Here is a 16,133-nt window from a genome sequence, read left to right as displayed (position 1 = left end):
TGTACTCTTGGAGGTCCAAGAGGTGGTTGCCAACCAGTATTTTGTGTTCTCTTTACTCTTTACACTTGTTTCAGTCATTTGACTGTGGCCATGCTGGAGCACCGCCTTTAGTCGAGCAAATCGACACCAGGACTAATTCTTTGTAAGCCTAGTACTTATTCTATTAGTTTCTTTTGCCGGACTGCTAAGTTACCTGGACGTAAACACACCAGCATCGGTTGTCAAGCGATGTTGGGGGGACAAACACAGACACACAAGCATACACACACACACACACACACACACATCTATATATATGTGTGTATTATATATATATATATATATATATATATATATATATATATATATGTGTGTGTGTGTGTATATATATATATTTCAATATATATACATACATACATACATACAATGGGCTTCTTTCAGTTTCCGTCTACCAGATCTACTCACAAGGCTTTGGTCAGCCCGAGGATATAGTAGAAGACACTTGCCCAAGGTGTCACGCAGTGGGACTGAACCCGGAACTATGTGATTCATAAGCAAGCTACTTACAGCACAGCCACTCCTACACTTATAGTTACATTGTGTGTTTTTTTTGTTGTTGTTGTTTCTGGGTGTTGTGTCTGGTGTGCCTGAATTTAGTATTTGGGGTGTTTTTGTTATGTCTAATTGTGTGTGTGAAATTTGTTGAACATAATGGAGCTGCTTAGGTTTTTTTGTGTGTCATGTTTTGTTATGATCCAGGTTATGCTTTAGTGAATTTTTCATTTCTTTGTTGTCTGTGTGTGTGCTAGTTGTGTATGTATTATGAAAGAGGCATTCATATCTTTTGAAAATGATACTTATATTTTCCTGTTTGGGACAGAGCTGAATTTAAAAGAAAATTTTTTTAACTGTGTTGATATGCATGCTGTGTTCTCTGTTAGCTCTTTACCTTCCCTTTGACATTCCAGCCAAGTTGTGACCATAACTTCTTTTTTTTGGCATTATTTTAGGATTAAGTTATCCATGAATATGGTTTTTAGCCCTTTTTCTTTTTAAGTAGGTGGTAGTAATTTTTTGCAGATGGGATAACTTATATAAAGGTTCCTTTGTTGGCTATGAGAATGTTGCTTTGCTGTGGAGAAGAGATATGTTAAGAGCCTATATGTTGTAATGCTAATTGATAGCATATCTTTTCTAACATCAAATTCATTGTAATGATATGGACATAGAATGACTTAGATTAGTGGTTCTCATCAGGGGTCGATATATGGGAGTCCATATCAGATTTTTTGAGCAGTCTCTGCAAGCAAAGTAATAAGTTGGAGGAGTCCATGATAATATTTTAAGTGTCCATGAAGATTTTTTTACTTTACTTGTATTTATTGCAAGAAACAACTAGATTTCTTTCTCTAATGCTCAACGTAGGTTCAATACCCTCCATCAGGCATTTGCGATATTCTGAACGCCTTACTTCCCTGGGCATGGATACATTGAAACTCCGATGTCTGGCAACTGACTTGGCAGACACCCATAAAATTATTAACCATCTTACAAACAATAACTCTGAGCACCTTTTCATATTCCACCTGTCTAACACCCGTGGACATGTTTACAAAGTCAGAAAACAGCACTGTTCCCATGACTTTCGGAAACATTTTTTCACGCTAAGAGTTGCTGAAGTCTGGAACAGACTGCCGGCATCAGTTGTTAGTTGTCGGAGCACTGCATCTTTCAAAACTTCCATGCTTCCTGAGATTCGCCAACACTACACCTGATTTTCTCCCCTCCATACACACGCAAGCATATATCTGACTCATACACTGTTCACTTTCCAGACATTTGTACATTACTGCATATGCTTTATATGCACTTTTGACAAGTTGTGGTGCACCTGAGCACTGTATACAATAATTTTATTACTATTATAACATAGTTGTATGCAAACTCTTCCATTTCTACTTTTGAGTAAATGAATAGTGCAGTGATATTTGTATTATTTTAAATTAGGTAAAGGTGGTGAGCTGAGAGAATCATTAGAATGCTGGACAGAATACTTCACAGCATTTCTTATTTCTTTACTGTCTACAAGGGGCTAAACACAGAAGGGACAAACAAGGACAGACAAACGAATTAAGTCGATTATATTGACCCCACTGCATAACTGGTACTTATTTAATCGACCCCGAAAGAATGAAAGGCAAAGTCGACCTCAGCGTAATTTGAACTCAGAACGTAGCGGCGGACGAAATACCGCTAAGCATTTCACCCAGTGTGCTAACGTTTCTGCCAGCTCGCCACTTTTTCACAGCATTTCTTCCAGCTCTTTATATTTCGAAGTCAATTACTGCCAAGGTCAACTTTGCCTTTTTGTTCTCTCGGGGCCGACAAAAAAGTAGCAGTTGAGTACTGGGGTTGATGTCATCAACTAACTCCCTTCCCTGAAATTTCTGACCTTGTGCCATTCTTAGTGGAAAGAATAATTTTAATTTCAGTATTTCAATGTTAATATATTTCAAATTTAGCCTGAATCAAAACTTTTCATTATTTTGATTAAAACTACTTAATCTAAATTTTAAAAGTGTCCTCATACAGAAGCACTTTAAATGTGGGCAGCTTATGTTTAAATAAGAATGAAAAGGATGTAGTGGAAATTAATTAATTTCCAACATTTATCCAGGATGGGATTGAATACTGCTTAGACGAGATGAAAGTAAATGAAAAAAGCATGCATACAATGCTTTCTTTCTTTTACTAGGTTGTCAACAGTCATTTGACCAATTCATTATTGCTGGAAAACACTTGAATTTGTTTGTCATCTTACATTGTAAACATAAATATATTTTTTGAGGGGAATAAGTAAAATAATCCTGTTAGAGAGATTTAAGTCTTTTGGCAGATTTCTTGCATTTGTAACATAAGTACTGATTTACTGACCCAATTATTTTTTTGTAATTCTAGTTAACTATACTTTTTCAACTAGGTCAGACACAGAAAGACATGGAATACTGTGAACTGTTGAAATAAAATTATTCCATTTCCTTTTGTTCAAAAACTATGAATATATTCATAGGCACAGCCATGTGTACAAATAACAACATGTACATAGATTTTTATCCTTACATTTTTATATAAAAAAAACACACACACACACACATACACACACATGAATGAGGCATGGAGTAAATCTGGAACAGAGAACCATATGCAGCACATTCATATACATTAGTACTTGGAATAGATTTATCTCTAGTAGATCATATAGTCAAACATAATAGCTTTAAGATGGAGTGGTTACTTAGTCAGAACACATTTGTAGATGAGACAATTCACTAATGGTTTTGATGCCTATAACTTTGATTTTAAATCTTTTCGTGTTTTCAAGGTGTCTGAGAAAATCTGTACTGTTGGCAGTTTGCAATAAAGTAAAGAGCTTTCTTGACCAGAGTTGTGTAAGGATATATATATATATATATATATATATATATATATATAGTGTATAATTTTTTTAAATGATGCAAATGAGCTTCAGTGGTCTGGTGTGCATACTTCAAACCTTCAGCTGACTGATGTCAGAATGGTTCAATCCTATCTTTCAGGTGACAGACTCCAAGGGTCCTATTTCTTTCCACTTACATCTGATTCTAGATATGGAAACATTACTCCTTGGTTAGCTTTGGTTTTTATAGATGCAGGCATGGCTTACATGGTTAAGAAATGTGCTTTACAACCATGTAGTTTTGGGTTAATACATGGCACCTTGGGTAAGTGCCTTTTACTATAGACTCAACTTGACCAGTGTCTTGTGAGTAAATATGGTAGATGGAAACTGTATGGAAGCCTCAAATATATATATATGTGTATCTTTGTGCTTGCTTCTCGCCATTGCTTGACAACCAGTGTTGTTTGGTTTACTTCCTTGTAACTTCGCAATTTCAGCAAAAGGGAACTATAGAGTAAGTATCAGATAAGTAATAGGGTCAATTCTACTTTTCATCCTTTTGGGGTTGATAAAATAAATACTTCTAGAGCACTGGGGTTGATGTAATTGACTTACCCCACACCCCTGAACTTGCTGGCCTTGTGCCAAAATTTGAAACCAATATTACATGCAATTAAAGACAATTTTACTTTTAAGCCTTTTGTTACCATATTTCTGTTGAGATGCTCCGTATTTCTTTCAATTAATTTTAGATATAACAAAGAATTAGTAAAATAATTTAGTTTATCATTAAGCTAGTGTTAGGAACATAAATTGTGATTAAGGTTTGGTGGAAGATTTTAATTCAGAACTTTTGAAAACAAGACATTTGTACAACAGAGCCAGAGGTGGTTTCAGGCGGGTTGGTATCAAAAGGGTTAATTAGAGTAGTTTCTTAAGAAAACATCAGTATTTCATATGATAAAAACTTATAAAGTTTAGTGGAATTAGTTGCCCCTTCTATCAGCTCTGATGATATCTAGTCATGAATTTTAATGTAGATGAGTCAAATATTTAGATAAAAATACACTTGAACTTTGATGAACACTCATTTGTTTACCATTTGTTTTAATTTAATATCATACTTGGTGGACAAAAGTTACTGATTTCCTAACTGGTTAATCATTGGTTCATCGTATTTTTGACAGCAAGAATAGTAACAAAGGATTGCTTGTACAAGTCAGCAAAACCTGCAAAAATAGTACAGAAGATTTTGATTTGAAAACTGGCTTTTCAGTTGTCTTGCTGAAATGTATCATTGTAAAGTTACACACATGCATAATTATGAACTTTCTTTGCTAAATATAATGTTACTTTTGATCCATAGATAGCTTTTAGCTGTTGAACATTGAGATCTGTTAACCCTTTCATTACCAACCCGGCTGAAACCGGCTCTAGCTCCATCCTACAAATGTCTTGTTTTCATAAGTTTTGAATTTATATTTCCATCAAACCTTAGTCACAATTTATGTTCCTAACACTGGCTTAATGATAACTAAGTTATTTTACTAAATTTGTTGTTATATTTAAAGTAATTGAAAGAAACACAGAGCATCTCAAAATAAATACAGTAACGAAAGGGTTAACCATCTGATCACAGGAAGTTATGATCTGCTCACATATCAAATAGCGGTTTGCAATAGCTGAGTGTTGGTATTCTACAGATAACTGATATTTCTCTTGTAAACGAGCAGACTTTATAAAAGCAGAGAATACTTGAGGTAGAGCTGGCCAAAGAAGAATTAAGATAAAGTTTTTGATTTATAAATGAAATTATGCATGCATTTATTGTTAAATGGAAAGAATCAACATTGCTGACTCATTCATTCTTTGCTAACAAGGGAAAATAGACATTAAACTAAAGAGATGATATTTCATTTTGAATGTAGATGTGTAGCCTCTGCATTGTGTACCTTTTAAATTTGTTATAATATTTAAATTGCTTTAATTATCTCGTCTACTGCACTACACTTTGCTTTGTTGAAATTGAGAATGCTGCCTACTCACCATTCATTGAAGACAAAAGTCTCTTTATAATTTTGTTAATTAGATGCATACTAATCTCTATATCATTTTCACTAAAGCGTTTAGCATTTCAGCTACTATTCTTAAAAGTTTTGTAACTATCCTAATATTTGTTTACTCACTTGCTTTCTAATAACAATGATATTTCTAATTATATATAGTTGTCCTATAATCTAGCCTAGAGTAAGGTTTCTCTCATTCTCTTTACTACTACACACTGTTATCTTGATATATATATATCAGCATAGATGCTAAAATATATACTTCATATTTAGAAAAGCTCCCGTTTTGTGAATGTATGTCAGTATTCTTATCATTGGGTTGAGTAAATATTTCTTAGTTGTAGACAAATTATACTTTTTGACAGATTTCTATTTTTCTATTCCTTTGCATTTTAGATGTGCTAGTCATGTTACCTTAGACTACACTGTCTGTGAGGATCTCTTTTCTACTCTTTTCTATTCTTCTCTCTTTGCTAAACTTCCCCCGCTTTTATTACTATCAGTTTACCTTGAAATTCCTCAACTCTTAGCTAACAAAATGTAGCAAAACCTGAAATGGAAATTATTATATTACATCAAAAAGTATTTTTTTGGTGGCGGAAGAGATTGGTTAGCAAATATAAAATTCATTTCTTCTCTCAATTTCTAGAATTATATTGTGCTTAGTATTATTTGTGATAGGTTTCTTACTATATTCTTCTAAGTTCCTATGAGACCTTTTCTCTGTTAACAAAGTAGCTGAGTGGTTGAAGACACATTCTTTGTTCTTTCTCTGCAATTTCAAGTGCTTTGTGTTTTCTTTGTACCTGTCAGTGAAAATACTAAGAGATGTTATGATTTGAAAAGATACGGGAGGGGGGGAATTAGGCCTAGAAAATTATCATTATCATAATTTATTCCTAAAAATTACAAACTTTCTTCAGTTTCTTAGAAATTATAAATGTTTCTCTCTGAAGTCTACTAAGGAAATAATTTCTTTTTTCTGTTGAACACTACTTGGTAAATGCATTTGGTTAGAAGTGTGGACACCCTTTATCAGCTGCCATTTCTCCACTGTTAGCTGAAAAGAAGGTGGCGCTCTATTGTTACCAGGAAGGTGCAGAAAATGTGTAGGTAGGAATTCTGTATTGCATACCAAATATAAACTTTGGGTGCACAACAGATGCAGTGGGATCAGGTTCAAATACTTTATGTGCAGCAGATATGCAGGAGTAGCTGGCAGTAAGAGAACCCATGAAATAACTTCTCCAGAGAAGGTGATAGCTTCTGTTTCTGTTACCTACATAACCTAATAAGTATTGGAGGCAGGTGTCCTCAAAGCATAGTTGTAAGAACAAGTTGGAAAGAGTTCATAGAGTTGTTACCTCTGCTGGTGACAAGGAGATTCTCTTTTTGTCTTTCTCTCTCCCTTATCTCTCTGAATGGAGGACATTGCATGATGCATTTGTATAATGTATGATATTACCACCAACAACTGGAAGGGTTTTGTCCATTACTACAACATATATTATATAAAATCCGTTCTGTCTGTCTGTGTATGTGTCTTCTAGGATCTCGGGCATCCTCCATCCGATTGTGCTCAAATTTGATATGTAGATACCGACGGTATCAGGGCATGTATAAGTCTTGAAAAAATTACAAAAATCGATTCCAGGTGAGAATGTGATCGATAAAGCCGTGGGAATGTGCATTTGTACGCGCATGTACATCAGCTGTTGCAATCGATACTACGTGTACGCGAGAAAAATGTACATGCAGTTTGTGCCAAAAAAGCTGGCTGGCTTGAAATAATGCCACAAAATACAGTATATTTAAGAGACCAAAAAAGTAAGATGCAAAAGAGATATTTTCTTCAAACTTGGCGTGAAGGAAGGAAAGACTATTTGGTTTCTCAAAAAGTTTTTTTTCTTGCCTTAACTTCGTTTAACAAAACCAAAAATTTTATTGAAATAAAGGCATGCTTAATTATTTTTTAATGAAAAGAAAACACTGATTGCTTTTTATTCAGCAGATATGATTCAGCACTGTCCATTGGATGGGGGCGCGTTTTGCTCGTATATAGTATAGCCGTTAGAAGACCAAAGGATGCCTTTGTGTATTGCACAATTAACAAGCTTTCAACCTTGCAATCTGCCTACCATCACATTAGTATCACTCTTGCTAAAGAAGCCTTCATATCTGCTGCTCAATTTACCTCCAACTTGACATTGCGCAAACTCGACAAAAATTACCCTAAACTCACCTTCTTATCTCCAGTTCACTGTCACACACACAAAGTTACTATATGTGAAAATCCTTCAATTACTGCAACCCAATGAGGTGGCTAGTTTTTTGGAAGCACTCCGTCGGTTACGACGATGAGGGTTCTGGTTGATCCGAATCAACAAAACGGCCTGCTCGTGAAATTAACGTGTAAGTGGCTGAGCACTCCACAGACACGTGCACCCTTAACGTAGTTCTCGGGGATATTCAGCATGACACAGAGAGTGACAAGGCCGGCTCCTTGAAATACAGGTACAACAGAAACAGAAAGTAAGAGTGAGAGAAAGTTGTGGTGAAAGAGTACAGCAGGGATCACCACCATCCCCTGCCGGAGCCTCGTGGAGCTTTTAGATGTTTACGCTCAATAAACACTCACAACGCCCAGTCTGGGAATCGAAACCGCGATCCTACGACCGCGAGTCCGCTGCCCTAACCACTGGGCCATTGCGCCTCCACGAGGCAGCTAGTATTATTGATACAGAAAGACATTGAAACAACAACAACAACAACAAAAATAAGCATTCATTGATGGCTGGTCTATATTATACAAGATGTTTTTTCCAGTTGTGATGCTGTTGTATATGACAACTATTTTTGTTTGGAGTAAGAATGAGCGAATGTTAGTTTCATTTTTATATCATGTGATGTTAATGTGATCATGCTGGCATATAATCCTGAAGTGTGAAGTTACTAAAAGAAAAGTAAAAAAAGACAACAAAAATAAAAAGCAAAACAAAAAACAAGAATGAATGAGCCAAAAATAGATTGTGCTGATTAAATCTATAAATGCTTGCCAAAAGAATTGATTTTTTTTTTTAAAGAGTCTTGGGGAAGGAGAATAAACTTTCTACTATTGTTGTTATGAACATATCTATCAAATGAACTGATCTCTCAACCAACATATCAAATGATTGTATATCAATATAATTAGAAGTTTCTTAAAAGAAAATTTACTTTATAGTTCAGCTATTTTAAGCTAAGACATCTTTTTATCTGGGTAACTTGACCAGTTTCTATCAAATTACTAAGAGAATATTTGTGTTGGCAGTTTTATTATTGCATTCATTTTGTGTTGACACTGGAAAATTCTTTAGGAATTCTCTTCTTTTTCTTTTCGTTTCCTTTTTATTGAATTCCTTCCTTGTGTTGTAGTTAAGAATATGCTCAATCATGGCTGTGTGGTTAAGCATTTTGTTCCACTACTGTGTGGTTTTGGGTTTGGTTCCACTGTATGGCACTTTGGGTGTCTTCTACTGTAACTATAGGATGACTGTTGCTATGTGAGGGAATTTGGTAGACAGAAACTGCAGAAAACTTCTCATGTGTGTAAAATGTATGTGTATGTATATATATATATATGTGAATGTGCATATATTTCTTGTCGGCATTATGACTGGCTGCTCTGCACTTTCAAAGACCTGTGGAATTTCCCTCCCTCCCTCTCTCTCTCTCTCTCATATATATATATATATATATCATCATCATCTAATGTCCGTTGTCCAGGCTGGCATGAGTTGGATGGGTTGACCCGGGCTGGAAGGCTGCTCCAGGCTCCAGTCTGATTCGGCATGGTTTCTACAGCTGGATGCCCTTCCTAATGCCAGCCACTCTGAGAGTGTAATTGGTGCTTTTATGTGTCACTGGCACAAGTGTCATTTGTGTGACACCAGTACCTGCCACAGCTGCAATTTTGCTTGGCTTGATGGGTCTTCTTCTCAAGCACAACATAATGCCAAAGGTCTCGGTCATTGCCTCCAGGAGGCCCAACACTCGAAAGGAGCTCAACTACTTTGCTTATGTACCACTGGCATTGGTGCCAGTTACATGACACCAGCATCAGCCATGACTGTGATTTCACTTGACTTGATGGGTCTTCTCAAGCACAGCATATTGCCAAAGGTCTCAGTCACTAGCCATTGTCCCTGTAAGGTTCAAAGTTCAAAGATCATGCTTCACCACCTCGTCCATGTCTTCCAGGGTCTACCTCTACCACAGGTTCCCTCCACAGTTAGAGGTTAGCACTTCTTTACACAGCTGTCCTCATTCATACACATCACATGACCATACCAGTGCAGTCATCTCTCTTGCACACCACATCTGATGCCTCATATGCCCAACTTCTCTCTCAAGATGCTTACACTGTGTTGAATATGCACACTGACATTGCACATCCAGCGAAGCACCAAACTTAGGATAGGTTAGATTGTAGAATATATATATATATATTGCCAACTGAGTAGAATATTCTTTGTTGAAGAAGTCTAATAAGAGTGAAGCATGTCTATTGCTTTCATGAGTTAATTTTAAAGAATGATCCATTCTGTGGATCTGCTGTTTCTGATGAGATCATGGCATGAAAAGCAAATGATTCTATTTCATATTTATTGATCTAGAAAAAGCAAGTATAGTAATGTCTTTTCTCTATGATAATAACAGTGTTTGAATTCATCATTTTACTCTCAATCAGATTCATGTTTGTATGTGCAAATATAAGCTGCAGTGGACTGAGCCAACTGAACGCCAGTCTTACTGGTCAAAGAGTTGGCAGAACATACTGTGTGTTTAGTATTTCTTTATATTTCTCACAAAAACACTGAACTCTTAGTTCTCCAGTAATTCCAGCTGTAAATATTTATTACAGTAGGCCTAGTTCACTCACAATTATGAGCAACAGGACGACAGCATAATTGATTAACAAATGTATTTTTAACTCTCTTACTGGGCTCCATATCCTCTTGTGAGTTTGGAGAATGCAAGGGGGACTCATTTCAGTGTACTTTCAAAAAGGCTTTAGTGGGGCTTCAGAAATCAGTAAATTATGGGTTATTATACTATGTATAAATACATATTTCTGGTATACATATCAGTGTAAGCGATGCTTCTTCAATAGTGAATAAAATATTTGTGATAATTTAATTAAATAAACCATGCAAAAGCTTTAATAAATTTATGACTTGGCTCTGTAGATTTAATTTAATGTAGCGAGTCATCATAGCATTGCATAAAATGGAATGCAATATTAATCCTTCGATCACCTCTGTCTACGCCGCATCCTTTGTGTCTGATGGCATCACTTTGTCTCCAACAATTCAGTGCGACACCAGTGCAAAATCACCTCCCTCTGACAAGTCATCTTAACGAGACGTCTGCGTTGGCTGGGTCATGCCCTCCGTCGTCAACCAGGAGAATTCATCTACAAAGCAATTGCCCCAGCTCCCCTTCAGGGTTCGCGAAAGCGATGTGGTGGACAATGAATAACCTAGCTGATGACAGTCAAGGCTGATCTGGAACCCAACCTAGGCCCCCATATCTACGGCTTCGCCGCTGGAATAGGGAGTGGTTGGAGATCATGCGGTTGTTAGCCTCAAATCGTCAGGCCTGATCGGCGTTTGTGAGAGATGCAGCATTGAGGATGAATGAAGCCAGCTCAACCCACCCCGGGTGAATGCTGTCTCAAGACAAGAAGAAGAATGCAATATTAATGGGTGAAAAAAATTTAGATAGCTGCCCCCATATCCTTGAAAGGGACAGTTTTACCTTTTACTGTATAGTCAGATTTAGTAATGAAAGCTTCTGATTTAAACTGTTGCTCATTATGTATTTCATCATTATTTATTTAACATCCATTTTCCCATGCACAAATGGATCAGATTGAATTTGTTAAGAAGGTTTATACAGCTGGATGCCCTTCCTGTTGCTAATCCTTCTTGATTCCAAGCAAGGTAATTCCCCATAACTAAACTTATGGAAGACTGGAAACAAACAACCTTGCTTGTATGACAATGATGCACATTAGCAACCATCATGTGATGTCTAGATAAAGGTAAACACATGCTTGCACATACATGCATGCATGTACACTTGCGATGGGCTTCTTTCTGTTTCTTAATCCACTCACAAAGGTTTGGTTGGCATAGGTCTGTACAGTAGAAGGTACTTGCCCAAAATGCCATGCAGTGGAATTGAACCCAAGATAACATAGTTTTGGGAAACAAACCTCTCAACCACACAACCATGCCTGTACTCAGGGAGCCATTCTGTCTGCACTTAGCTATGTAAATGGTAAAGTTGAAATTCATTTTTCTTATTGAGGTACTGAACATGTTTTATGTTGCTCTTTTTATAAACTTTTTTGGTGGATATAGTTTATAGCGTCTTCAGAATTCAACAAAAATATCATACACTCACTCCAAAAGAAAAACAAATCCTTGCTTATTACTCTATTCACTTTGGAAATGGTAAATTGAAAGAGATAAGGAAATTGGCCAAACTAAAACCTTCCTGTTGAAAATTATGATGTTATTCCTAAGCGTGTACCACAAGCAGATCTGGAGATCAAGTTCTTTGGTATAAGTGACAGTGATAATAATGCCATATGTATATATATATATATATATATATATATATATATATATATATAGTCAATAATAAAAGGGTAAAATTAATTAATTATTAATTAATAATTTTACCAAGTAGTGTTCAGTATGTAAAAAGACCATTTACTTTTCTTATAGTAGAAGAAATAGCTAAAATTTTTGGCTGCTATTTCTAAAAGTTCGGTGTGTGGTAAAGTAAATTATTTTACTGAACCCTAATTATATAATGTAATGTTTTATATATATATATATATATATATATATACATATCAGGGACGTGCCACTTGGGCAGGCAAGGTAGGCAGTGCCTACTCTGAAAGAAATAGATTGATAGTAACATTTTCCTTTTATGGCAAAATATGCACCTATTTCAATAAAATTATGAATGTTACTCTGATTATTATGCATAAAATGAAAAATATATATATTTTTTTGTAGATTAGGTAGGCATAATTCACCCTTGCCTTTCAATCTCAGTATCAAAACTATGCATTGTACTGCTGTTGTACACGTTCTGCGTACATTCCTACGTTTTCTTTATGCCTTATGAAAGCAGAAGTAAATCTGTCTCCAACTCAGTTGCATGCCTGTGTTTTGCTTATTTTTTTTTGTGTGTTTTACTCCATAAATGTCACCAACTGCCTACTCTGAGTAATTACTCATGGCATGTGCCTGGTACCAGTGGCACATAAAAGGCACCATTCGAGTATGATCATTTCCAGCGTTGCCTCACTGGCACTTGAGCCCCTTGCTAGTAGGGTGCTAAGAGCACCATCTGAGCATGATCATTGCCAGAGCAGCTAACTGGCTTCCATGCCAGTGGCATGTAAAAGGCACCATTCGAGCGTGATTGTTACCAGCGTCGCCTTACTGGCACCTGTGCCGGTGGCATGTGTAAAAAGATTCGAGTGAGGTCGCTACTAGTACCACCTGACTGGCCTCTGTGCCGGTGGCACGTAAAAGCACCTACTACACTCTCGGAGTGGTTGGTGTTAAGAAGGGCATCCAGCTGTAGAAACTCTGCCAGATCAAGATTGGAGCCTGGTGCAGCCCTCAGTCAAATCGTCCAAACCATGCTAGCATGGAAAGCGGATGTTAAACGATGATGATGATGATGGTGTATATATATATATATCAGCCTCGCCTGGCCCCTGTGCCGTTGGCACGTAAAAAGCACCATCCGTCTGTGGCCGTTTGCCAGCTCCGTCTGGCACCTGTGCAGGTGGCACATAAAAAGCACCCACTACACTCACGGAGTGGTTGGCGTTAGGAAGGGCATCCAGCCGTAGAAACACTGCCAGATCAGACTGGGCCTGATGCAGCCTTCTGGCTTCACAGACCCCAGTTGAATCGTCCAACCCATGCTAGCATGGAAAGTGGACGCTAAATGATGATGATGATGATGATATATATATAAAACCTAATTAGTTTTGACTGACTTTATTTTGCCTCGTGACTTATTCAGTAAATGTTGTTGATCTTGTTCTTAAAATTTGTCTTCAAATAACCCTCAAATTAACATTTACACTGGTACAGTTCCACACCATTTTCATTGATATACATTCATTCATCAGTATTCTTACACATACATACATAAATAATAACTATCATTTCATAAATCATTTCATTCATTCACTGGTGTACTTACACATATACGTACATAAATGTTTATATATACATGTTAATAGTATTATGATCATAATTTCATGCTCTTTGAGAATGTATATCCTCATTGGATCACACCTTAATATGAATAAAGGCTGGTGTACATTCAACTAAACATATACTACATATACTATATATACTACCTCGTGTCTACCGTTGGTGATTTTTTTCCCTCTGTCTTCCCTTCTCCTATGTTTCCGACGAAGAGCTCCGCTTGAAATGTTAAACCCTCCTTCTTTCCTGAGCGTCCAATAATACTATATTTGTTCCATGTCCTCGCGTTGTTGTGTTTTTTTGTGCTTTCTTGTTTAGATTAACTTTAACTATATATATATATATATATTTGTATATTTTTGTCTACCCTTGCACTCAATGTCACATACAATTCAGGAGTGTTAAAGTTTTGATATGACCATAAGTAACAGTTCCTGTTCGCTTTGCTTCATTTTCTGTTTCTCTTTTGATTTAACTGCTGTTTCTACCCTGCCTCTTTTATGAGAGGATGCTGGCCAGGGTATTTTTCAGTTGTAAAGGTTCTTTTGTCATTTTTTCCTTTTTGGTTTTACTTTATTTCTAGTCCTCACTTCCTCTACCTTTTATCATTGACTTAATTTTGTTTGACTTTTAATGATTCAGAGGTCGGCACTTAATTTTTTTCCTCTTTGTTTTTTCCTTTTTCTTTTTTTAAACCTTAGGATTTTTGTGTATGTTCTTTTGACATATATGTTCTGTATCATTGCTATGCTTTCTACCATATACTTAACCTTATCTAACGTTCTACTGCCCTGATAGAGGTTACAGTTATATTTGTATAAATCAACCATTGTATAATGCTTACATTTACTGCTAGGTGAGGGGTATTTCCTTTTTATGACACATTGTTTATTTTTATGCATGTCTGACCTTAGAAAATCCTGTCTTGTTAAATAATGTTTACGAAAGCAATGATATTGTACTAAATATGAGTAAGTTAAATCTCAAGTTCTCCATTCATTTCATAGGGAACTGAATTTAAAGTTTCTGTTTTAAATTTCCTGTTTTATTTATAGAGAACTGAATTTAAATTTTCTGTTTCCCTGTGCCATGTGAAAAGCACTGGTTCTGGGGCCACATTCAAAGCACTAGTGCCACGTAAGAAGCACCCAGTACACTCTGTAAAGTGGTTGGCATTAGGAAAGCATCCAGCTGTGGAAACCAAGCCAAAACAGGCAATGGAACCTAGCATGGCCCTGGCCTTGTCAGTTCCCGTCAAGCCATTCAACCCATACCAGCATGGAAAATGGATGTTAAATGATGATGATGATGATGAATGATAGGATAACAAGAATTGATGGGGAAAATATGTTTACATTGGTGCAGACATGGCTGTGTAGTCAAGAAGTTAACTGCACAACCATGTAATTTCTGGTTTAGTCCTACTGCACTCCGCTTTGGATAAGAATCATTTACTATAGCTGCAGGCCAACAAATGCTTCATGAATAAATTTGTGTGGATAGGAACTGTACAGAGCCTATTGTGTACTTACTTACTTGTACTTGTGACGGCGTTCACCCAGTGCGGGTTGAGCTGGCTTCTTCTTTGGTCCTAACAGCATCACGAACCATGGCGGCCCACGCTCGACAGTCCTGTGTGAGGTCACTGGAGATAGCGAGCCATTCGCGGTTCCATCTGTGCAGACTGACCACCTGCGGACCTGATAGTTCGGAGTGGTCCTCCTTTATCGTCGTTGCCCAGGTCTTCAGCTGTCTGCCCGTGCGTTTGCGCCAGCTGGGAAATGGAGGTGGGAGGAGGACATCGCAAATCAGCTCACCCTCTGGACGCCGGGCCGCATGACCGAACCACCTTAAGCACCGTTGTAAAAGCATCGAAGGGAGGGGCTGGAGATTCAGGCGATGACAAAGACCGGCTGTAGGAACCCAATCAATGCGTCAGGGAGCCTATTGTGTGTGTGTGTGTATGTATGTGTGTGTGTGTGGGGGAGGTGCACGTCATCATCATCATTCTTTTACATCTGTTTTCCATACTGGCATGGTTTGGACAGTCTGACCACAACTGGCAAGCAGGAGAGCTGCATCAGGATCCAGTCTATTTTGGCTTAGTTTCTATGGCTGGATGCCCTTCCTAATGCCAACCACTTTACAGAGTGTACTGGGTGCTTTTACTGTGGTATTAGCATGAATGCTTATATGGTGCTGGCCTAGGTGCTTTTTAATTGGCACTGGCACAGGGCCCTTACAGGTCAATCCTCTTCATTGGCAGGTGGCAACGTTAGTATTTCTGCTGTGGATATATGTAAAAGTGCAGGCATGGTTGTATGGCTATGAAGTTCACATCCCAACCATGTG

At 37.2% G+C, this 16,133-nt stretch overlaps 1 protein-coding gene and 1 long non-coding RNA gene across 20 annotated transcripts in view; both read left to right on the top strand.

The window, feature by feature from the left end:
- LOC115211100 (rap guanine nucleotide exchange factor 6) overlaps positions 1 to 16,133 on the top strand; it is a 508,151-nt gene that overhangs the window by 75,339 nt on the left and 416,679 nt on the right. The gene's annotated exons all lie outside the window — the stretch shown is intronic.
- Positions 7,580 to 8,240, top strand: LOC118763144. The gene is made up of 2 exons (XR_004998901.1): positions 7,580 to 7,803; positions 8,206 to 8,240. It is a non-coding gene; the product is annotated as an uncharacterized LOC118763144 (long non-coding RNA).

This window comes from Octopus sinensis, linkage group LG4, assembly GCF_006345805.1.
Source record: "Octopus sinensis linkage group LG4, ASM634580v1, whole genome shotgun sequence".
Lineage (NCBI taxonomy): Eukaryota > Metazoa > Mollusca > Cephalopoda > Octopoda > Octopodidae > Octopus > Octopus sinensis.
The sequence above is the reverse complement of the archived record's forward strand: the minus strand, read 5'-3'. Positions and strand labels throughout refer to the sequence as shown.